Genomic DNA, 23,703 nt, shown 5'->3' on the forward strand with positions numbered 1-23,703 from the left:
ATGCTCGAAGAGAATTTACCATTTGATAAAGAACGAGTTAAATTGCTGTTCCAAATTGGACAATTCATATAGAAAAGGACATCTTTAACTTTCTATTACCCATAGGGTAAGTTTCAAATCCCCAAATATTACTATTTCACTTGTGTACTCCAACCTAAACTTAGTGCCCATTCTCTCAAAAGCATTTACTCATTCCATTTTGTGGTTCCTTGTTTCTGAGCCTAATATTATTCTGCCTTTCTTCAGTGCCTTTACTCTACCTTCATCCTACCTAGTTCCTGTAATTCTAGTCTGTATCCCTCCTCTGAGAGGCCTTCCTGATGTCTCCATTTCACAATGTTAGCTCTACCTGTAGTTCCTCACATCTCACACAGCAGCACACTTATGAAATCGTCAGTATTTTGTTCTTCGATTTTGAATGATTATTAACTTCTCAGACATGTTTCCGTGCTCATGTCTCCCTGCCTAAATTTCATAACCCTTGAGGGGAGGGGACACTTTCCTAAAAGAAGTTCTGTTGTTCACAGACTGACCACATTGTGGAGGGAAAAGGCAGGGCCTCATCAAATTATAGCAGCGATACTGGCAAGGCAGTGTGACCTCTCATCTGTTCAGTCTCAGCCTGGGTGGACCTGAGAATCCAGGTCCACCTCCTTGCTTTCCTCTTACCAAGAAAGCAAGTGGAGGGGAGAAATGTATACCCATCGTCACACTTGATATGTACCGGATATCTTTTTCTACATAGGACCTGCACCTGGAATACATTTGAAGTATTAGAAAATCATCTTGAGTAACCTTGTCCCTTTGTTTTACCTTCTTTCCTGTTCCACAGCCCCCATTTTTCAAACACATATTCATCCACACAAAATGCCCCAGGGCCTTTGTGACCTTAACTTTCCTCTTCATTTACTCTTGGGACCTGTTCTCAGATCATGCCTTCTTTCTCCACGATAAGCATTTGTTAATGGCCTAAACTCTAGTCCCTAAAGGGTAACACCTTCCAGGGGTGAGTAAGGCATTCACTGTTCATGGGCTTGGTGCTGTGATAATGCATAAGGGCTAGTATCCAGTGAGCACAAACCATGTGCCAGGAAATCCATTATGTGATTTATAAATGTTTAATCTCATTAAAGTTTCCAAATTTTCATGTAACATTGCACCCTTACTAACAGCCTTGGGGGAAGAGGTGTCCATCTTTCTATGTAAATCTAATTTTTCATTTCAACTCCAGATCTGACCCATCTGCAAAGATTTCTAATCTTAGAGCCTCTCTCTCTCTCTTCTTTTTTTCTTGATGTTTATGTTTGTTCTTTATAAGGTACCTTATTTTCTCCCAGAATTAAATCTTCTTGTTAGCTTTGCCTGTTCTGCAGAAAAGTCTTTGCAATCCACACACACAGGACACCCTGCACTTTAAGATGTTTTTCTTCTACTTTATTTACACTCATATATTTCACTTGACATTTCTTAGATGCTCTTCCTTGGGAAAATCAGTTATCTGTGTATCTATGCCCCTCTCTCTCATTTGAGGGTAGGGAATTTGAGGTGCACATGATTCCCCACCACTCTACAAACTTTTCTAGACTTTGTGTGTCTTTGGAGCAGCAGAAGATAAGGGATACCTAAGTGGTCAGGAACTCACTTCATGGTAAGGATACAGGTATTCTCCCAACCCAGTCATTCACAAATTTGATCTGAATCAGCACCACCTGTAGGGGTGGCTAAAACCCCAACTGCTTGGCCCCAATCCTTGAGTTTCTGATTCAAATAGGTTGAGGTTAGGCTTGAGAAGGTATGTCTCTAACAAGTTCTTGAATGGTGCAGATACTGTTCATCCAGGAATCACACTCTGAGAATCACTATCCTAAATTTAAGTGATCTCCATTTTGACAAGGATGTTGAAAAGGGGTTCATTTGTTTTCAGAAATTATAAACAAATATATCTATCCACACCATCCAGTAGGGTGTTTGTTTCTTCGTTTTTAAAATTGGTTTCCAAGATGGCTAGGCAATGCTCTTTCAACCAAAAGTCAGAATAAGTTTTCTAATATAAGTTTTAACATTTCTTTTCAACAGTTAAAACCCTTCAATAACTCACAATAACTGACAGGATAAATATGAAAATTCCTTAGCATGGACTCAAAGGTTTCACATTCTGTTCCAGGTTCACCTGTCCAGACTTCTCTCCTATCACCATCATTCAATGTTTTAGAGTGAGTTGTGTCCTCCTGAAATGTCATATGCTAATGCCCTAAGCCCTGGTATGTCTGTGTATGGAGATGGAACTTTGAAGGAATTAAGACTAAATGAGGTCTTGAGGCTCAATCCAATGGGATTAATGTCCTTAGAAGAAGAGACACCAGGGAGTTTGCTCTCTCTGGCTTGCTCATTCTCACACACTCTCTGTTTTCCCCCTCTCTTTCTCTCTTCCCTCTTTCTCTCTCTCTCTCTCTCTCTCCATGTCTACCCTCTGTGAGAACAAAGTGAGAAGGCAGCCATCTACAAGCCAGAAAAGAGAATCCTCACCAGAAACTGAATTTGTCAGCATCTTGATCTTGGCCTTTCTAGCCTCCAGAACTGTGAGAAAGTTTATTTCTGTTGTTAAAGCCGTCTAATCTGTGGTATTTTGTTATAGCAGTCCAAGCATACATGACAACTTGTGTCCTTGTATTACTCAGGTTTATCCAGAGAAACAGAACAATTGGGCTGATCCCTGACTTATGATGGTTCGGACAATTTTTTGACTTTACAATGCTACAAAATTGATATGCATTCGGTAGAAATCAAACTTCAAATTTTTAATTTAAATTTAAATTCGATTCTCTCTCATGATGCTGGGCAGCAACAGTGAGCCATGGCTCTTAGTCTGCCATGTGATCACAAGGGTAAACAACTAATAGACTTACAACCACTTACAAGGTACATTCTGTTTTTCACATTCAGTGCAGTATTCAATAAACTACATGAGATATTGAACACGTTATTATGAAATAGGCTTTGCGTTAGATGATATTGACCAACTGTAGGCTAATGTAAGTGTTATTAAGGTAGGCTAGATTCAGCTATGATGTTAGGTACATGTTAGGTGTATTAACTGCATTTCTGACTTATGATATTTTCAATTTATAATGGGTTTATTGGGCTATAACCCCACTGTAAGTTGATAAAGATCTGTATAAAGAGATTTATTAAAAAGACCTAGCTCATGAGGTTGTAGAGACTGAAAAGTCCCAAGATCTATAGTCAGCAAGCTGAAGACAAGGAGTGCGAATTAACGTCCAGTTCTGAAAGCAGGAAAAGACTGATTGCCCAGCTTGAAGACAGTCAGGAAAGAGAGAGGATTCTCCTTTACTCAGCCTTTTCATTCTATTCAGTGGATTGGATGAGGCTGCCCGTGCTGGGGAAGGTAATCTTCATTCAGTTTACTGACTCAAGTGTTCATCTCATCCACAAATGCCCTCACAAAAATATCCAGAATAATGTTAACTAAATATCTGGCACCATACAGCCCAATTAAGTTAATACATACAATTAACCATCACAGTCCTCTTTCAGAGCTATTGCACTAGTTACCAAAAACACCATGGACAATGTGCCATTCTAAGTCAGCATGATGTCTCTTGCCTTGCCATCCTGCTACATGCTGTTTGTTCCTTCTGCCCTGAATGGCTTCCCTCCACATCCTGCCACCATTCATGTTCACCTAGAAATCTCCTACCCATTCTTTAAATCTTAACTCAAGGGCTCATTCCTTTGAGGCCTCTCTTGTTTTCCTCAAGCAGAGGAAACTTGCAGAAAACTTTAATTCTTTAAATTAAAAACTTTAATTTTCTTCTGTTGCCTTTTTAAGCAACTGATGAGAAAAACATATACCATGTTATATTGTAATTTCTTATTTATAAATATAAAAAGACCTATTTCTCATTGAACTATGAGGTCCTCCACTCAAAATGTGTGTCTTAAAAAAAAATTTTTTTTTTACATTTACTATGGACCATTATGTTAAAAAGTACTTCATAAATCTCTGATGTTTGAAGTAACACATATATGAAAAAGAGCAAGGTTAGAAATCAAATGACAAGATATGAAGCTGTGACAGTACCATCTCAGGAATTAGCTAAGGGCATATTTCCAGGACTCCTGATGGCAGAGCATAAGGTAGCTTCCTTCTTCATGTAAGCGTGAGCACTCTCTTCAGTCTCTGCAGCATTATCCCATCTTCCTCTGTTACCATTCCTTCTATTTTGTCAGGTAATGGGCAGGCTCCCCTCAGAGAGCTCTGTGGGAACTCTTAACAATCTCAGCACCAGACACCTGAAGAGTATAATTTTCCTGAATATCTCCATATAGAAGGAGATAAGATGCAAAGGAGAGCCAGGCTGAGTATTCTAAGTACCCAAAATGTCATTACTCAGGCCAGATGAGGCACAAAGCACCCTGGAACCACACAAGAAAGCCTGGTGGATGATGGGGAATGATCCAATATGAGGGAAGACAAAACTTGGGGAGCAGAAATAAAGGGAGCCTGTATATCCCAGGCGTAGTGCTCTAATACTCTGCCTGACAGTAAAGAACACTGGTGCTGTGCTGGCCACCATGGCATCTGAGTAGTTTCACTCACAGTGCTGGAGAAGTTCCTGAAGTCCTGATCTGTAAAAACTCTCTCAAAAAAGCAAAATACAATTTGGAGTTCTAAGACAAAGATAGGCAAATAGAGTGGGAGTCTGGATGGGGTCCAAACAATGCCTTTGGCAGAACTTGGTAAGTGGAAGATATGGGTCTCCAGCCAACAGATGGAAAATATTGAGAAGAAATGCCGGCTGTCTGTGGGGAACTCTGACTATGGTCTTCTATCTCCATGCCCACCTGACATGATACAATGAGTCACAGAAATGTCCATCCCTTATATTTGGGTGCCTTAATTACATAAGAGCAGACAGAAGGAAGTGGCCTGCTAGATTTGAATGCGGGTTTTTTAGGTGATACCTTTAGTGTAGTAGGTAGGACTGTGGAAATCCCAAAAAACCTAGTCTAAGTGGTTTTATGATTGATAGAGCAGGTCATTTCACCACTATATTTTAATCAACTGATAACAAATGACCACCGTGACCACCCATGTTTACTTGTGAGGTGGGCCCTCTGCAGAACCAGATAATACTGTTTCATCATGGATTAGACAACATGCAGGCACCTCTGTTGTCTCTATCCTGAGTCATGAGTAGCTGGGGTGTGAGAGAAGTTTTGTCCAAGGAAACCAGTGAGGGAAGTGTAAGTACTACCTCTGAATGCAATCATTTGAAGTATGACAGTTTCTCCTGGCCCCAACTTATAATGGCTTCTATATCTGCAAATTCGACTAATTCCCATTTAATTATTATCTGAGTCCCCATCATACTTGAGTTCACTGTGAAGTCCAGTATTTCACTGGATATTCATCCCCAAGGAATTCTGAGAATTCCCAAGGAATGCTTATTACTGTTCCATCATCTGTCCCCTCAGAAAAGCAGCTATTACAGAGAACAACACTGCTTTCTCCCATCACTTTTCACCAAACTATAACTGAATCTCACAGGTGACCACTGCCTTGACTACATCACTTGAAACATGAGTGGAACCCACTGTACAAGATGGATAAGACCAGGCTATAAGAGCTTAAATTTTTAAAAATCTTCTATCAGGATAATAGAAGAGATCTATAACAGACAAAAAACCCTTTGACAAATGGTTACAAAATGGGAAAATTTCTATACTGGATAGGTTGTATCTCCCATATAGTCATCCCCTCAACAGGAATGCTTTTGACATTGTCCCACTTGCTGAAGTACTGACTTTCCCAGCACTTCAGAGTCCAGAATATGGAGGGTGGGGGTGAGGGGGTTCTTCCCAACCTCAATCTCATAAACACCACCTTGGTCTATATAATAATCTGTAAACATAAAGCTTTATCCATAGTGACACAGATTTATATCATGATGAGGAAGAGATTGTCTGATTTTTGCTACCTACATATAATCAATAGGCTTACTAAAATACTCCCAACACTGAAAAATAATACTAGGTAACAGTGGCTACACTTTATTCAGACATTACTAGGCTCCAGCATTGCTATGCTAAGAATATTACATGCGTTAATGCATTTACTCTTCACAACAATCTTATGAGATGGGTATTTATTGTTATTATTTTTTAATTATTATTATTTAGCCTTTTAGAAAAATTAGATGTAGAGAAGTTAAATAGTTCCAAGCAAGAAAATAAAGTGACAAACTTCGCATGTAAATAGTGAAAGAGGACAAAAACTGCTATAATTTTAGAATAGTAGCATCCTTATCTCCTGTCATTCCAGCAGCCTGCCATGTCCCCAGCTCTGCATGGTCATGAAGTATATATGTGTTTATAGAGCTGTGATCCAGACCTCACTATATATATATATATATATATATATATATATATATATATATATATTCTATTATCTTCTTAAAATCCAAAAATTCAGACACATATCTGACCCTAAGATTTTCAGATGAAAGATTGTGAGTCTGTATCACATTACAGAAATTCAGTTAGACTCAAAGGCTGTAGTAGAGCTTCCCTGGCCAACCCTGATGAGTAACATGTGCACTGAGTCCCTGACCAACGTGAAGTGAACATGAGCACACACATACACACTTTGACTGAAAAACCCTAAGAAGTACAATAGCACTGGATTAGTGAGATTTGATAGGGAAGGGTAAAGGGAATATGAAAATAATAAACAAAAAGCGGCAATGGGTGGAGTGAGTTGATACAGAAGTAAAGGCTGGCCTTCTGATGAAATATTGTCATAGATCAAACGTAACTTAGTCTTTCTAAAAAAAAAAAAAGTGTCATTGGCTTCTAAATTCCCTAAAGAACAATGGCATCAGATTGGAGAAAGAAGGCACATTTTGACTCATAATTATGACAATGTATGTCCATTATGGCACCATTCATACATAGTGTTAGCTGTGGATATCCTTATTTCCTATATAGTTCCCATGGCAGAGAATGACTCTACAGTGTTAAATAGAATCTAGCACATGCAACCACCAAGAATAAGATGTCTTCAGCACTGTTCTCTGTCACTTTAAGGAAATAGATCACATTAGATCATGACAAGACTATAACTGGAAAGACAGCATAGCAAAGAAGGAAAATAAGTAAATAAATAAATAACCTATCCGAAGAACTTCCTCCATTCAATTATAACCCATATAACTTACTTGGAAATTCATACTATCATTGCCAGGCTGAAATTAAATAATGAATGTAAAAATGTTCTGAGTATGTTTGCATATTAATGAGCATACATCTAATCTACAGCATCATTTTTAATGACTGCATTATATGGATATACCAAAGTTACTGAAACAATTCATTACTGTTAATCATGTAGGTTGTTTCTAGGTTTATCTCTCATACCAATAATGAGATAAAGGTTTTTTTTTTTAAGATTTTATTTATTTATTTGACAGAGATCACAAGTAGGCAGATAGAGAGAGGGAAGCAGGCTCCTTGCTGAGCAGAGAGCCCGACGTGGGGCTCAATCCCAGGACCCTGAGATCCTGATCTGAGCTGAAGGCAGAGGCTTAACCCTCTGAGCCACCCAGAAGCCCCAGAAAATTTTATATTTATCTTTATGTTCTTATCTAATTATTTTCTTTGGGGAAAAAATATGAAAATAAGATTGATATATCAAAAAGCTTTTTATTTAAATTAACTTTATTTAGGTAAAATTATGTAATATAAAATGCAGTATTTGTAAATATGTTTGACAAAAGTGTGCAACATACAACCACCATGACAATTAAGATACAGAACATTTTTATAACTCTAAAAGTCATCTTGAACCCCTTGCCAGTTCATTCTCATCCCCTACTCCTGGCCCCAAGCAATCACCAATCTGTTTTCTATCACCGAAGTTTTTATTTATATTTATAAATGGAAAACGTACAGTACAATAATGCTGTTTTGTGTCTAGCTTCTTTTATTTGGAATAGTATTTTTGAGATTTATCCATGTTGTTTTATTTACTATGAGTCTGTTCCTTTTACTACAGAATACATGTGCATTGAATAGATACACCACAATTTATTTATCCACTTGCCTCTTAATGAGCTTTTTTAAGTAAAGCTGATGAGATTATTCATATACAAGTCTTTGGATAAGAATGTGTTTTCATTTTCAAGGATGGGGGGTGGAGAATACCGAGGACTAAAACTGTGGAGTCACATAGCAAATGTATACCTTTGTAAGAAATTGCTTAATTATTTTCAAGAATAGGTACATCATTTGACATTTCTCACCAGCAGTGTATAAGAGTCCCATTTGCTACTCATATTCAATAAAATTTGAAGATGTTTTTTCAATATTAGCCATTCTGATGTTAGTAGTGCTGTCTCGTGGTGTAAACTTTCATTTCCCAGATGACTAAGGATGCTGAGCATCATTTTATATACTTATTGGCCATTTATATCTTCTTTTTTGAAGTGTCTTTTCAAATCCTCTGCACACAGTTAACTGGGTTATTTATCATCTTGGATTATTTTAATTCTATATATATTCAGAGTACTAGTATCATTCTAATATAAGAAATATAAATCTCCTAGTCAACAGCTTGCAGCTTCATATACTTAAAGTTGTCTTTACAAAAGCGTAATTTAGATAGATAGATGATAGACAGATACATAGGTGAAATCCATTTTTATTAAACTTTTCCAGTTTTATGCCTTTTGTGTCTTAATAAATCTTTGTTTACCCTAAATTAACAATAATCTCTATGTCTTCTTTAAGAAGTTTCATCATTGGGGCGCCTGGGTGGCTCAGTGGGTTAAGCCGCTGCCTTCGGCTCAGGTCATGATCTCAGGGTCCTGGGATCGAGTCCCGCATCGGGCTCTCTGCTCAGCAAGAAGCCTGCTTCCCTCTCTCTCTCTCTCTCTGCCTGCCTCTCCGTCTATTTGTGATCTCTCTCTCTGTCAAATAAATAATAAATAAAAAATCTTTAAAAAAAAAAAAGTTTCATCATTTATGTTTTAGTTCATAATCTGTTCGACATTAACATTTGTGTATGCTAACCCCTTCTTGCCATAAAAGCCAAAAGTTCCAAATATAAAATAATTTTAAACCTAGAAGGTCTATTCACCCAAACTACCATTCAAATTTAGAGCTGTAAAAATATTAATGGGCATAGGAAGTTTTGTTACTCACAAAGGCTATATGGAAAATAGTTTGGGATAAAGAATTTAAATAACAGTAAAACTAATGACATATATGTAATAGATACATATTTTATATTATGTAGTATATGTAATGTGATATATGTTATATAACAGTATTTTGATATTGACAGTTTCCACTTTAAAATAACTATGGAATAAGCAGTATATTACAAAATCTGAAATCTAGCTTTGAGTCAGCTCAAATCTTGATTGACTTGAGCTAATGTGCCCTCACTATTACTGCCTATCAAAGGAAAAAAGTCACCCTCTCTGGAAGAAGATAACATTACCCAGAACCTCTCTATTTCTCTTTTTTAATTAAAAAGAGTCCATCATTCATTCAAAACTTAGCATGTATTTCAAGAAATTACACCAAGAGTAAAAACAGACAATAGTAACAGACCCACAGTTATTCCAAGTATTATAATCAAACATAGATATTAAAATAATTGTGATTAGTATGTTCATAAAAATGGATGACAAGATGTAGCATTTTGCCATAGAACTGGAAACTATAAAAAAGAATCAAATGGCATTCTAGAATTAAACATGACAATATCTGAAATTAAGAGCTCAATAGATGACATTAACAGCCACTATATTACAGCTGATGAGAGGATTAATGAAGTGAAAGACAGAATAGTGCAAAATAATTATAGCAGGGAGAGAACTGAATGGAAAGTATTAGAGAGAGAGAAAGTATTAGAAAAAATGGGTCACAGTGAGAAGTTGTAATGTATGTGTAATTGCAACCCCTAAAGAGAAATGAAAGAAAATGAGGTAAAAGAAATACAAAGAAGTCATACCCAAGGATTTTCCAAAAATTATGAAACTTTGAAGCCACAGATTCAAAACCTCTACAAAACTTTAAGCAAGAAAATTACAAAGAAAATGTATCTGTGTATTTATGCTATATGTATTTATATGTCATATGTATTTGTCATCTATGTTAATACATATGTTATAGTGAAACCTATGAAAACCAAACACCAAAAAGTAAAACCTAAAAAGCAGCCAGAGAAAAAAAGACACTACCTTTAAATGAGAAACAGTGAGTGAACCCTGACTTCTCATCAGAGGATACAGAAGCCAGATAATAACATAATATCCTCGAAGTTCCAAAAGAAAACACCTGTCAACATAAAATTCTAAACCAAATAAAAATGTCCTCCAAAAGTGAAAGCAAAATAAATGAGCTATCTGATGAAACAAAACTGGGAAAATCTGGGGTTCCTAGATGTCTCAGTCAGTTAAGAATTGGCCTGTTGGTTTTGGCTCAGGTCACGATCTCAGGGTCATGAGATTGAGCCCTGAGTCAAGCCCTTCATGACTCTGAGTCTGCTAGAGATTCTTTCCCCTTCTGTCTCCCTCCCCCAGGCTCCTCCCCCTGCCCCATGAGGGCTCTCTCTCTCTTTCAAACAAACAAACAAACAAACAAACAAACAAATAAAATCTTTAAAAGAAAAACTGAGAGAATTATTAATGAAAACCGGCACTAAAGGAAGCATTAAAAAGAGTTCTGGAGGGGTGCCTGGGTGGCTCAGTTGGTTAAGCAACTGCCTTCACCTCAGGTCATGATCCTGGAGTCCCGGGATCAAGTCCCACTTCAGGCTCCCTGCTCGGCGGGGAGTCTGGCCTCTCCGCTCTCACACTCTCTCTCTCTCTCAAATAAGTAAATAAAATTTTTTAAAAAAGAGTTCTGGAAGAAAAAAATTATTAAAGAGGGACTCAAAAAAAAAAAAAAGAAGGTGGGAATGAAATGCAATAGAAAGAGTAAATATGTGGATAAATGTAGGTGAACCCATCTTTTCTTAACCAAATATCTTATACGATACAAAAATTTCACTTCACAAATACAATCTTTGTTTGAATGAGCTCTATTTTAAGCCACAGCATCCTGATGTTTCCTAGTGTAGGCAATCACCTCAAACACCACATCTTTTAATGAAATGATGCCAATGCATAAATCCTCACACTGCCCCTCCCTAAGTCCCCACATTGATACTGTATGTTTCTCATCTTAATCACCTCATGTCACTACAATGAAATCAACATCAATTTGTTTCAGCTTGACATGGTCCTAACCTCCTGGGTTTGATTGAAAAATACAAAGTGGCCAGGTCTTGCATTGTAGATTTTCCATTACATCGTAGACTTCTGAAGCACATTTCCTTACATTTACCGTCTTCTTTCTCTAAGGAAAAGCAGAGATACCTGTAAGTCATATAAAATCATAAGGTCTGTGCCAAAATACTCATTTATTATGTGAAAAGTAACTATACCCGTTATTTATCTGGTATCTTACAGCCCTACATTGAAACTTCTCTGCTTTGTAATGCTGAGGCTCTGTGTTTCTAAATTAAATTTTCCAGTTTCCTTTGCCAACCAGTATCCTGTTAGTTTCCCTAAAAAGAGGCATTAGTGAGAGACCAGAAGTTGGGAAGAGGGAAAAAGAAATTCTTCTCCTCTCTCTGCTTCTGGCAGCATCTTTGGAAAAGTAAATGTCTCCTCAAGGATCTTGATTGGATCTTGATTGATATAATATTTAGTAGCAAGAGACTTAACATTTGTGAAAGTGGTGAGTTCTATCATATCACCCTTTTAACTATTTAATTACTTAATCACTAACTTTTTGGCTATGCAGAAGATATCTACATCTTGAAAAATGACTATGGATTACCACAAAATAAATTACGTGGTAGCTCAGATTACAACTGATACTCTGGATATATTATCTTTCCTTAAATGAGACAAGTCCCTGGAACTGAGCATGCAGCAATTTATATATCAAATGTTTGGGGTTTTTTTTCTTATATATGCTAATTTCTAAATACAACCCAAAGCAGGAAGCTTTCACCTGACAGGTTAGCAATATTCTTCAACTGACTTGCTCCATAGCTGTGAGGATCTTCCCTGGGAAGACTTGCAGGGATTTGAGCATACCCTACAGAACATCATTCTGATTCTCTATCTTGATGACATCATGCAGATTGACCTTGATGAATAGTTAGTAGCAACTACTGTAGATGCCTTAATAACATTCAAAAGAGCCAGAGGTTAGGAGATAAACCCCATAGAAATATGGAGACCTGGCCCCATGGTGACATTTCTAGGAGTCCAGTGGGGAGTTTTCCCTTATATGGCCTGTCACTAAGAAATTGGAGCAATCCATGTTGGGCTTCTTTGGATTTTGGAGATATCCCAAACAAGACTGAGAAAATCTGGGGTCATTCCAACCCATTTAATGATGAGCTGATAGATTGAGCTGTGTGTGGGTTCTGAAGCTGATCCAGGTTGTGGTGGACATTGCTCTGCTTAGTGACCAGACTTTCCTATGAAACCCAGAACAACCGTGGCAAACAGAAATGCTGAACGGAGTCACTGGGATTCAGCAAGAGACAAATAATAGTGCTGTTCCACTAAGATTGGGGAGCAAATTAATGCTCCCTTCTGAAAATACTGTTAACTTTATGGGGGAAAAATAAAGTTCTTAGGTTGGTATTGGGCTCTATGGAGATTTAATAACTCATCATGGGACAAAAACTGACCCAGTAAGTTATGTCATGAGTTGAGTGTTTCTCATCCATTAAACCACAAATTTAGAGATGAGAGGCAGCATACCACTATCAGATGGAGGTGTTACATATAGAAAGAGGTCATAGAGACACTAAAAGACACAAGTAAATTGCACAAGTGGCTCAGAATCTTCTGGCACTTTCACAAAATGTGCTTTCTGTCATCATTCCTTTAACCAACTTCTATGGCCTTATGGGAAAATCTCAAATGACCAGTTTACAGAGGAAGAACTAACTCAGGCTTAGTTCCATAGATCTTTCTACATGACATGCTGACATCAGTCCTAAGTGATTGTTACTACTCTTCAGTCTTAATCGGGAATGTCCCTGAAAGACAGCAGTAGAAGCAAGTCTTCTCATTGGCCAAACTTTGAGAAGTATATAAAGTTATTTACTGTGCCTGGATGGATATATAGCCAGACCTGTGAATCCACAATGATTCATAAGGAACAGATAGCAGTTTGGCTTAAGGATCAGATAACTGGAAAGAAAAAAGATTCAAGGATGGAATTTTGGGAAGAAGTTCAGGGGAAGAAGCATGGGATGACTTGCCCAGGATAGGCATAGCAGGAGAGTATATATTTGTTCCGTGTTATTGATTACTGAAGAGTACCCCAAGCAGAGAAAATCCTCCAATATTACAAAGACAAAGTGACCTCTCTTGTGGGTGTTAGCCAAACTCTGCCCAGCCACCCTTGTGCTTAGCCAATGGACTCACACTCAAATAGCTATGGAAGCAGGAATAGAAAGTTATATATGGGTCAACAGCATGAGCTCTCACCTCACTAGAAAAAAATCCTGCTTCTATCACTGCTGAGTATCCAAACCTTCTAACAGGCCCTATTGGGTTATCATTTGTCAAGGGGATCATCTCAGCCACCTGATGGCAGTCTGATTATATTTTATCCTTTTCTAAAACACCGGGAACAGTGGTATGCTCTCAAAAACCAAAGTTAGTTTGATAAGAAATTTTCTTCTTTGCTCAAAATTTTTCTGCTAGTACCACCACCCATGAATTAACGAGATGTCTTATTCACCATCACAGTATATACCATACAACAGCGGTTCCAACCAAACAACTCATTTTGACATGAAAGTACAGCAGTTGGCCAACTCCATGGCATTCACTGGTTTTATGCTGTATATTCCATACCCCCAGAGGCACTTAGCCAACATAAAATGATGAGATGAAATGGCAAACTCACTTTCAAAATGTGATATGTGCTCTGAACTCACAACTGGTATGTGGTACTATTTCTTCCATAGCCCAAATGCCCGAGTTTGGAAATGAAGAGGTTGAAATGGGACTGCTCCTTTCACTGTTATACCTAATGAACCATATTATTTTATATAGAACATGGATGGTAGTTGAACTTTAAATTTTGCCTTGTGTTACATAATATCCAGATGGGCTTTGCATTTGAAATGAATAGGAACTAATATCACTCAGGGACAGAGACAGGGAATGATAAATGAATCTTGGCATCATCCCTTTGGAAGAGACTATGTGGGTCTTCCTGCATACCTAGGAGGATTCGATTTATGAGGCAGAAGCATGACATTATCATTGCTGTGGTGCAGAAATCATAAATACGAGTAGAAGGGTATGGGTGGACGGCGAATAGCCCGATAAACAGACTAAGCCAGTTGTCAACCTACCTCTTCATCTCATGCCTGCCCTTTCAGCTCTGCTCAGGAATGCCAGGGCCAGGGCGTCTGTTTTTCCAGCAGGCTTCCTGGTAGGTTTAATGAGTAGGAGGTATTGGTAGGGTTAGATGCAGAGGTAGGGAAGAAGCAGCATTTCTTCCTTACTCCCTCTAGGTGCATCTCAGGAAGCGGCTGCCATCCTGGTTCCACCCCTGAGACCTTCTTTATACCAGTACTGATCATGTGGTCTTTACTTAATACCCTTGAGCAACCACCACTTCCTCCTTTTCCCTCCATCAACCCTGGAGTGGTGAGTGCTTCCTACAATTATTCATTTCAAGAATCTCTACAATTACGATTAGCTCGCCATCCCCATTTACTCTCTCTTTGAAACATACAGAGTGTTTTCTTTTGCCCTGCCTGATATATCCTTCCTTTAACGATTCCATTCATCTCTCTTAGACATTCAAATACCTCAATTCATCTGAATCAGTGCTTTTCACAGTTTCTTGGAGTCTGAGGGATTTCCAGGAGCCCCCTCAGAGCTGCTACTAAAAAAACAGGGGGACAGAAAGTGTTTGGAAAACAACCCCCTCACTTCAGCATATTACTTCTGTTTCATATGTTTTACTTATTTACATTCCTCAGAGGGATTTCATCAAAACAAAGGCTTTCACTTATAATAAAATGTTTGAAACCATGGATCTTTGCCACTGATAAACATGTTGAATAGAATTTGGTCAAGGATAAAAATCTGGCTGTTGCCTTGGTAGACGTTACTTTGTTCTTGCCAGAAAGGGGGAGGGGGATGGACACGTTGCTGGAAAGGTTATTCCCTTCCCTCTCTCTCACCCCACCTCATCGATTAGCATTCTACTCCCATGGCCCTGACCTGATGCCCCTTGTTTGCAGGATATTCCTACTCACAAGAGCCTGATTGAAAAGTTTCCTGAATGCATTGTGTTTCAAAAGTGTGAATTCATCCATAAAGCTTGCAATAAAAATAACCCAAACAAATGACTACCACGTCACATGTCCTATTAGCGAAGTACTTGTGTGGGAACAAAATGTTGTTGTTGGTTTTGTTTTCATTTTTTTTAATACAGTCAGGGCCCCAGTGGGGCATGAATGTGGAATATCATCCCACTTTATAATATATGCACCATAATCTTCTTAAAATGAGTTTTCACTTCAAGAAACATAAGGACTTAAATATGAGCAGCCTGTTTTGTGCGGTTGTGTGTTTGGCATCTCATTACACTTCAGACCATTTTGTCTTCTTAGAACAATTGAATATCATTAGTGGAGGCATATTTTGTTGCCAGAACTTGCTTGGTTGCGATTGTGCTTGTTAAAATGTGTCCATTTGCCAGCTGATGGATGGGAATTCTGAAGGGTGCCTGGTGAGTGAGCATTTGAATATCAGAACTTTCATCTCTTTCTTCCAGAGAGAAAAATAGCTTTGTTACCAACCAACAAAAAGCATGAATTGTCCTTGACTTCCCCTCCCTCTTTTGTCTTTTTTGTGTAACACTCTGTTTAGCTCACTGAGTTTCTATCAAGGACCCAGAACTATGCAAGACATAAAAGCTTCAGAGCCAGGCAAACCTTGGAACAGATCCAGACTCCTCAGCCTTATTTGCATGGTGACTTTGGGCAAATCTCAGAACCTCTCAAGTCTCAGGGTTTTAATTTGCCAAATGAACCTCCTAGGGTTTACTTTTCAGGGCCATTATGATGAAAATCCCACAATTTTGGGTACATTTTGGGTACATAATAGATGCTCAATCATTGGGAGCTAGCCAAAGTGATCAGGAAAAAAAAAATGCAGAAAACAATTTTGAGAAGAGCTTAAAAGCAAATATAGTGCAACACTAATTAGAATATAATTGGGTAATAAAGTAAATAAGGTACCTTAAAAAAGTATCTTTGGAGGCAAGATCTAGAAGTTATAGTTAAGTCTTAATATCTGTGATAGTTAATGTTCCATAAAGTCACCAGGAACCCTGAATTCACAAATACTGAACCATTGCTCCTAGGGTAAAAACAAGGTTAGGTTCCTATGAGCCTCTGATTTAGCATTTTCTTCACCTCATGAATGGATAACCTTGTGTTATATATGTTTCTACTTAAAAACGCCTTATTTAAGGGTGCCTTCATGGATCAGTTGGTTGGGCATCCAACTCGTGATTTGGACTCAAGTCATGATCTCAGGATTGTGAGATCGAGCCCTGGGTAAAGCTCCAAAAAGTTTTCTCTCTCCCTCTCCCTCTGCCTCTACCCCCTCTAAAAAACTAAAAAATAAAAATACCTTCTTTAATGTATATATTGATAATTCATTAACCTTGAACTCATGTCTAACACCACTATAAGTCATGCCTGAATAAAGCTTACCTAGCATATGGATTTTCTCTAAGAGACACATCCCAGGCTTTTCATTCAGGAACAGTAGATGGTAACTCAGTACTCTTCTTAGGGGCTATTTTAAATAAATAAATCAACAACAAAAGCACAAAAATATTTAAAATGTCCCACTAAATAGAACATGACAAGGACACTCATTTACAGAATGAGAGCTAAAACAAGAAAGCAGAGCTTCTCCTTGATCAACCTCAGCAGCAAATGCATACACAGGGCGACTCAAGTTTTTTGCTGCTTTGTGCATGCATATGTCCACAAATGAGCACAAAAATGCCATGAGTATTGATATGGGAATTAGAAATAATTTTAGCAAGTAGGTGAACTGGCAAAAAAAAGATCCTGAAAATAATGAGGATCAACTATAAATACCAGGAGGGAACCTTGGACAGAGGAAGGAATGGCTTAAAATAAGTGATGAGAGGAGACAGTCCAGGGAGGAAGAGCCGAATCAGCATAGGGAAGATCATTAAAAGTCGGGAACAGTATATGAGGACAGATCATATCTGCCAGGAACCCTCTAGCCTAGATCCCATGTGATGCCCCTGTCATTTCCTTTACATCTGATCAAATGTCCCCTGCTCAGGGTGGCTTTTTCTGACCTCCCCATTAAAACAGCATCTATCTTCCATTGCTCTCTAGACCTTTCTTCTGCTTCATTCTTCATTCTTCTCTGGAATGCACTTCCATGAGTGACATATGTAAGTTTCTAGTTGTACATTGTGTGCCTGTCCTACTCAGAATGCAGAAGCCATGAGGTCAGGACTCTGTACTTTGTTCACTAGCCCAGGTATTTGAAGAGTGCCTGCAACAGTGTGGTCATTACTAGTTGTTAAATGAAGATGTTAACCTTCAAAATAAAACTGTCAGTTAGTTTGCCAGCAAAATGGGTTTATTTGGGGGGAGAGCAGAGAAATGCAATTCAGGACACACTAGCTACAATAAAACCATAGGCAAGTCAGGAGAACAAACAAGAGGAACGCTCCTTTAGAGAGGAAAGGGGAGAGTTGCGAGCAGTTGTCATAAACAAAAAGTCTCTTGGTGTAAATTGGGAGCTGGAAGTACAGTGGATTTTCATTGGCTGAGTTGGGACAGTCTTTCATTGGCTGGGCCTTTGCTGGCAAAGAGAAAATCTTTGTTCCGCCTACTTGAATAGTAAAGCAGACTTTAGGGCAAGGTATCTCGCTTCCTGTTGGGGTCTATAATTGATAGAGTGGTAGGGCTTTGAGAGCTCCCTCTGCTGGCCTCCCATCTCCATTTTAAATGAGCTTTCCTTTATTAATTTTCACAAGGACATGAAGTGTAATGAATCTGAATAACACATTAAGAATTATACCTTTCATCTCAGAGGAAATAAATAGCTATTTAAGTGAAGAGTCCTATTAAATATGGGAGATTTACAGTGCTTCTGATACTATACGCAAAATTTAAAGAGACATGCCTGATTATTCTATGTTAGCTCAAGGTCCTTTCCTACTCCAAATCTTCCCAGAAATCATAGCACGCATCTAACCTTAAAAAAACATAACTTCTGGCCATTTTTCTGTCTGCCTCAACTGCAGCTGCAGTCTACTGGTATGATTTGAAGGTAACTAGAAAGCTCTCTACATTGTTTTTGATGTCTAAAATGACAGTATGACAGAATATTTGGGGTCTAAGTGCTTTCAAAATATCTGCTGTACCTGAATAACTAAGTAAACTACTATCAGTCCTTAATACTTTAGTGTAAATTAGCTTATCCTGGAGTTTTAAGCAGTAATCATGTAGTCCCAAACTATAATTTTAGAGAATGAGAAAACTGAGATGCATAATGGGAACATAGTTTTATAACTAATTTAGTAATTTGAGACATGACAAAAATGCAGGTCTCCCGGCATTCAGTTAACTACAGCATTCTAATTCAGAACCTTTCCAGCAGAGGTGTTTGAGACCGTCTCCTAATGAAATTTCCAATTAGTAAATCCTTATGAGGGAAGAGTATAAAACCCCCCAATAAAATGCAAAAATCTTAACTGAAAAAAAAGTGCAAATAACTTGAAAAGGTATTATCTTCAATCGGGTTATCAAATTAGCTATTCCCAGAAGTCAGGTCCCATCTTAAGACACAATATCCTCATATGAAAGGCAAACTGGGTTTAAGTTTTCATGAAAAGTGAGGGACTCGGAAAAGGGCTGGGAATTCTGGGCAGGTCTAGGGCCAAGGTGCAGGGGGGGTACAAAATGTAGAAAGTTTAAGAGGGGCATCGAGGAGAAGTCATAGAAAAGAGTCCTCTAAAGCAAACATCAGCTTTGTCACTTTCCTACATTTGACCAGGACACATTCACAGGAGACCAGGGCCCACAGAGACAGGCGGGTGGCTGTAGTGAGCTGGCTCTTTCTAAGATGATCTGGTGAGTCCGTGAGACTCATGTAGAAGCAACTTGCAATCCTTGTGACTGCAAATGCTAATCAAGAAACTGATTACACCCCACTGGGAGGAGAAAGATGAGCTAATGGAGGAGCTGGGTTTTGACTAAAATGCCCTTGGAAATGTGTCATTTCAGTGCTGCCCATTTCTTTAATACATTCCACAACTGCCTTCCTAACCACATCTTACATAACACACACACACACACGTGCACACAGAAAGAATTTTATAAAGAATTACACTTAGCTGTTAATGCTTGATGCTAACTTAAAATAATCTCCATATCTCTGTCTTCAACCCATTTTTCCTGTGGATAAGTATTGCTTATACCTTCTCAGGAGTATTTAGGTTGTCAAAAGGAGATTTGCTTTTCCTACCCCTTGAGGGTATGAACAATTATTCTCTTCTTTCATTTGCATATAGCATCAGGAAACATATCAGTGCTATGAATTGAATTGATCTACTAAAGGTAGAATTTCTGACATGAGAGCAGGCAAATGAGTGAGTTACTTGGGGAAATGAGATCTCTTTCCTGTAGCTTCCAAAAAAAACTATATTTGCTGCCACTGTTTTATACATCCATATCTCAGCAACCTTGATACAGAGAGATATTGAACATCAACAATAACATCTGCAAAACTGTAGGTGATTAAGAGAAACATCTGGCTTTCTATTTTGAAGGCCTTTGTTTTGCTAATTTTCTTTTCAAGATGCATTAGGCTACTATGTTGGGGGAAAGAATGACATTGCTCTAAACCAGGGGTCAGGAAACCATGTTCCACAGGCCAAATCTGTCATGCCACCTGTTTTGTTAAAAAAAAAAAAAAAAGTATTGGGACATGGCCACATTCATTTATTTACATTTTGTATATGGCTGTTCTCATGCTAGAACAGCAGAAGATGAGGAATTATGACAAAGACCATATGGCTGAAATACTTACTATTGGCCCTTTATACAAAAAGGTTTTAAACCAGGAGATTTACCTTTTCTAACCTCCAGATCAGGTTTTGGAAAGAGGCATTTATGTGTTTAACAAGGCTTCCAGGAGAGGCTGCTATCTACTGATGTTTGAAAAATTCCACGTGGAACTCTTTTTGAACCAGCTTCAAGGAGGGCCTATGGCATGAATGGAGAAGGGACAGGTTTAAGACCATTGCCCACTAGTCAGGCTCCAAGGAAATCCTCTGTAACAGATTATTCTTAACTTCTTGAGTCTCATATTCCCTCCAGCTTTCTGATTTCACCTCCTAGTTCCTAACGCTGATTGTGGCACTTTTCCACTGAGTTCTTGGCATCCCCTTATCAGAGAGCCAGTATTTATCCTTGGCATCACTCTTCAGTTCTAGTCTTGCCACTTCTATTGTGTATGATGTTTACCTGTCTGCTCCACTGCTGACTCCAGACGTCTTTGTAGTGCTGGTCTTCTAATTCCCATCTCAGTCGGAGTATAAGCAAAACAACAGTCAACATTCTTTTTATTCCAATGATTTATCTCTTAGGACTTGTCTAATTCTTAATGTTTGATCCCGAGACAAACATGAGATTGAGACACCCAGACATGTTTTTATCCCATGCCTCAATAGCAATCAGTGCTCTTGGAATTACTAAATGGGATGGTGCAAAGGCACAAAATTCCAGAGCCTCAGGAAAAGCACCATAGTCACGGTATCAGATCACCTGGCTTGCTGTGAAATTCACAATCAGCATTGTTTTCGGATTCAGGAAAGTGGTGTTCTTCCCCAACTGTATCTATTTTCCCAAGACTAGGAGGAGAATCTGCATTTGGACTTGCCTGTTGACAGTGAAAAGGTGGGTGATAAGAGCTTCTCTGTACACGCTCCACCCACCCCTCAGGTAACTGAATGGCCTGAACTTCTCTGGGCCATTAAAAAAAACAAAAACAAAAACAAAATCTTGGGGCACCTGGCTGGTTAAGTTGGTTAAGCATCTGCCATTGGCTCAGGTCATGTTCCCAGGGTCCTGGGATTGAGTCCCACATAGGGCTCCTTGCTCGCCAGGGAGCCTGCTGCTCCCCATGTTTGTGAGTGCTCTCTCTCTCTCTAATAAATAAATAAGACTTTTAAAAAAATCTTATTTCAACTATATAAACTTAGAATTTTAACGTTAAAAACACTGACCTTTGGAGATTTTAAATCTCAAAATTGATGTCACATCTATTTTTACAAACTGAAAAAAGTATTTAAAGTGTATATATGTCACTATATATTATATATACTCATATACACATGAACTTTTTTTTAATTTCTTTTCAGTGTTCCAGAATTCATTGTTTATGCACCCACCCAATACTCCATGCAATATGTGCCCTCCATAATACCCACCACCAGGCTCACCCAACCTCCCACCCCCCTCCGAAACCCTCAGTTTGTTTATTATTATGATATAGATATGACAGTAAAACAATGAAAATAGTTTCTAAGAAGCCAAGAATCACTGTAACTTGGAGTCATTGACAGTAGATTTAGATAGCCCTACTTAACTTAAAAATTCCCAATTATACCATGGTTAAAAGTGTAACACTAAGTATTTTGTTATAATGATGTTGACAATTCAATTTTTTTTAATTCAAAAATTCAGATTTTTATCTGAATTATTTTCAGTAACTCCTCCTAAAAAGGTAAAACAGACATATAAAAATTTATGGACTTATGATCTAAAATATTTAAATAGGAACTTCCCTGGCAATAGAACATAGCTGTGCTTATGTGGATTCATTCCAATCTATTACAAAACAAAACAAAAAAACCACAAGATTCTTGCAGATAGCTATTTAAGTAGGGACTTATCATGACCCTCTGAGTGTCCCATGAGACCTGATCTGTGTCATAGTCATCATTGTGCCATCGATAACTTGTGTAATAACTGAAACTCAACTCCTTCCAGGAAATCTCTATAGCCTTGTCCTCTTAGATAGAGTACCATGGACTCAAACTTCATATTTTGTCAGGTAGAATTATTACTCAGTTTCGGGTAGTGGGCCTTAAGAAGCATTCTGTTCTCACTCGGAACCCTAGGGTAGACTTAATTTCTCCAACCCCGGTCATCCCAGCCCTGGCTTCCTTCTCAATAGTGAGTACCAAGAGTGCCTCACAGTTGTGCTCCTTCAACATCTAACAATTCTCTCCTCTAAAATTTGCATCACCCAATTGCTACCACCTCTGGGAAACTGTATGAGGCACTTTCAGCAGTTCATTCTAGGCCCCTGGAGTTCCTCTCAGGGAGATAATGAAGATATGTGTCAAAGTTAAATGAGAGTAAAACCCCAAGGGGTGAGAGCAAATGCAGCCACTTAGAGTGATAGAAATCACAAAGCCTGTAATATAGGGACACAATGCCTAGGGCACTGGATGATATAGATATAGGGAGGATCTGGGAGGGGAAAAAAAAACTGCGACAGGGTAAGACTTTGGTCAAAAGAAAAATAATAATAGAAACATAAAACACAACAACAGATGGTTACTGCCAAAGGTGATGAAGATGCCCTCCGATCAATGATGATGGGAATACTCAGAACCTGTTATTCATCTGAAGTAAAGAGTGACAAATCAGGACATCCTTGTTATTACTGTAACCTTCCGCGAGATGGTACGGAAAGGAGTACAGACATCAGGTTGGCTAAACCAGAAGCAAAGAGGAAAAGATGGAGGTTTGAGTGAGATGAAACATGTGTGAGGATATATTTAGAAGAGTAAATTTTAATTGTTTCCATTGAGCAAATCTTGTTTTCCCATCTAGACTGCCAGATCCTACAGGACAGGGACAACATCTTGTAAGTGTTTGAAAACACAGCACATACAAAATCATGTCCAACTTGTCTAAACAAGAGAAAACAAATTTGTCTAAAGTCACAGAGGTGGTATATGTCAGAACACTTTGACACTAGAGTTCTAATGCCCTGCCTACATCAAATGTGTACTTTTTTGTATGATACACATTTGATATATGCTTCATTCTTAGCTTCATTTAAAATTTCTTCTGTTTTCTATTCTTGTTCTTATCCATTCATAATATCTTATGTTGTTATAGTCTGTGAATCTCTATAAGACATACTGTGTCCTTTCAGGTACAAAGCAGTTAAATGAATCAAGAATGTTATTTATGTGACACACACACACACTCTCTCTCTCTCTCTCTCTCTCTCTCTCACACACACACACACACACACACACACACATATGCACACACTTACCCTTAGGTGGAATGATTTGTGCTTTGTAGTTTTAGGTTGGTTGACCTGCCCTTCAATCTCTGGGAATTCTGAAAGACAAAATTCTATCTTTCCACATTGCTTAATAAATAAATTACTTAGGAACCTAAGCAAATGGAAACCCCTATTAAAATCTGGAGTCTCTCTACTATCCTTTTTTTTCATATCATCTCCCCTTAATACTTTCTTA

The 23,703-nt window shown here is 38.3% G+C and overlaps 1 long non-coding RNA gene across 1 annotated transcript in view; it reads left to right on the forward strand.

Annotated features, from left to right (window-relative positions):
• The first annotated feature begins 20,952 nt into the window (after positions 1 to 20,952).
• Positions 20,953 to 23,703, forward strand: part of LOC125082584 (uncharacterized) — a 68,015-nt gene continuing 65,264 nt past the window's right edge. The window contains exon 1 of the long non-coding RNA XR_007122016.1: positions 20,953 to 21,094. This is a non-coding gene — a long non-coding RNA (uncharacterized LOC125082584). The remainder of the gene's footprint in view (positions 21,095 to 23,703) is intronic.

Source organism: Lutra lutra, chromosome 12, assembly GCF_902655055.1.
Source record: "Lutra lutra chromosome 12, mLutLut1.2, whole genome shotgun sequence".
Classification (NCBI taxonomy): Eukaryota; Metazoa; Chordata; class Mammalia; order Carnivora; family Mustelidae; genus Lutra; species Lutra lutra.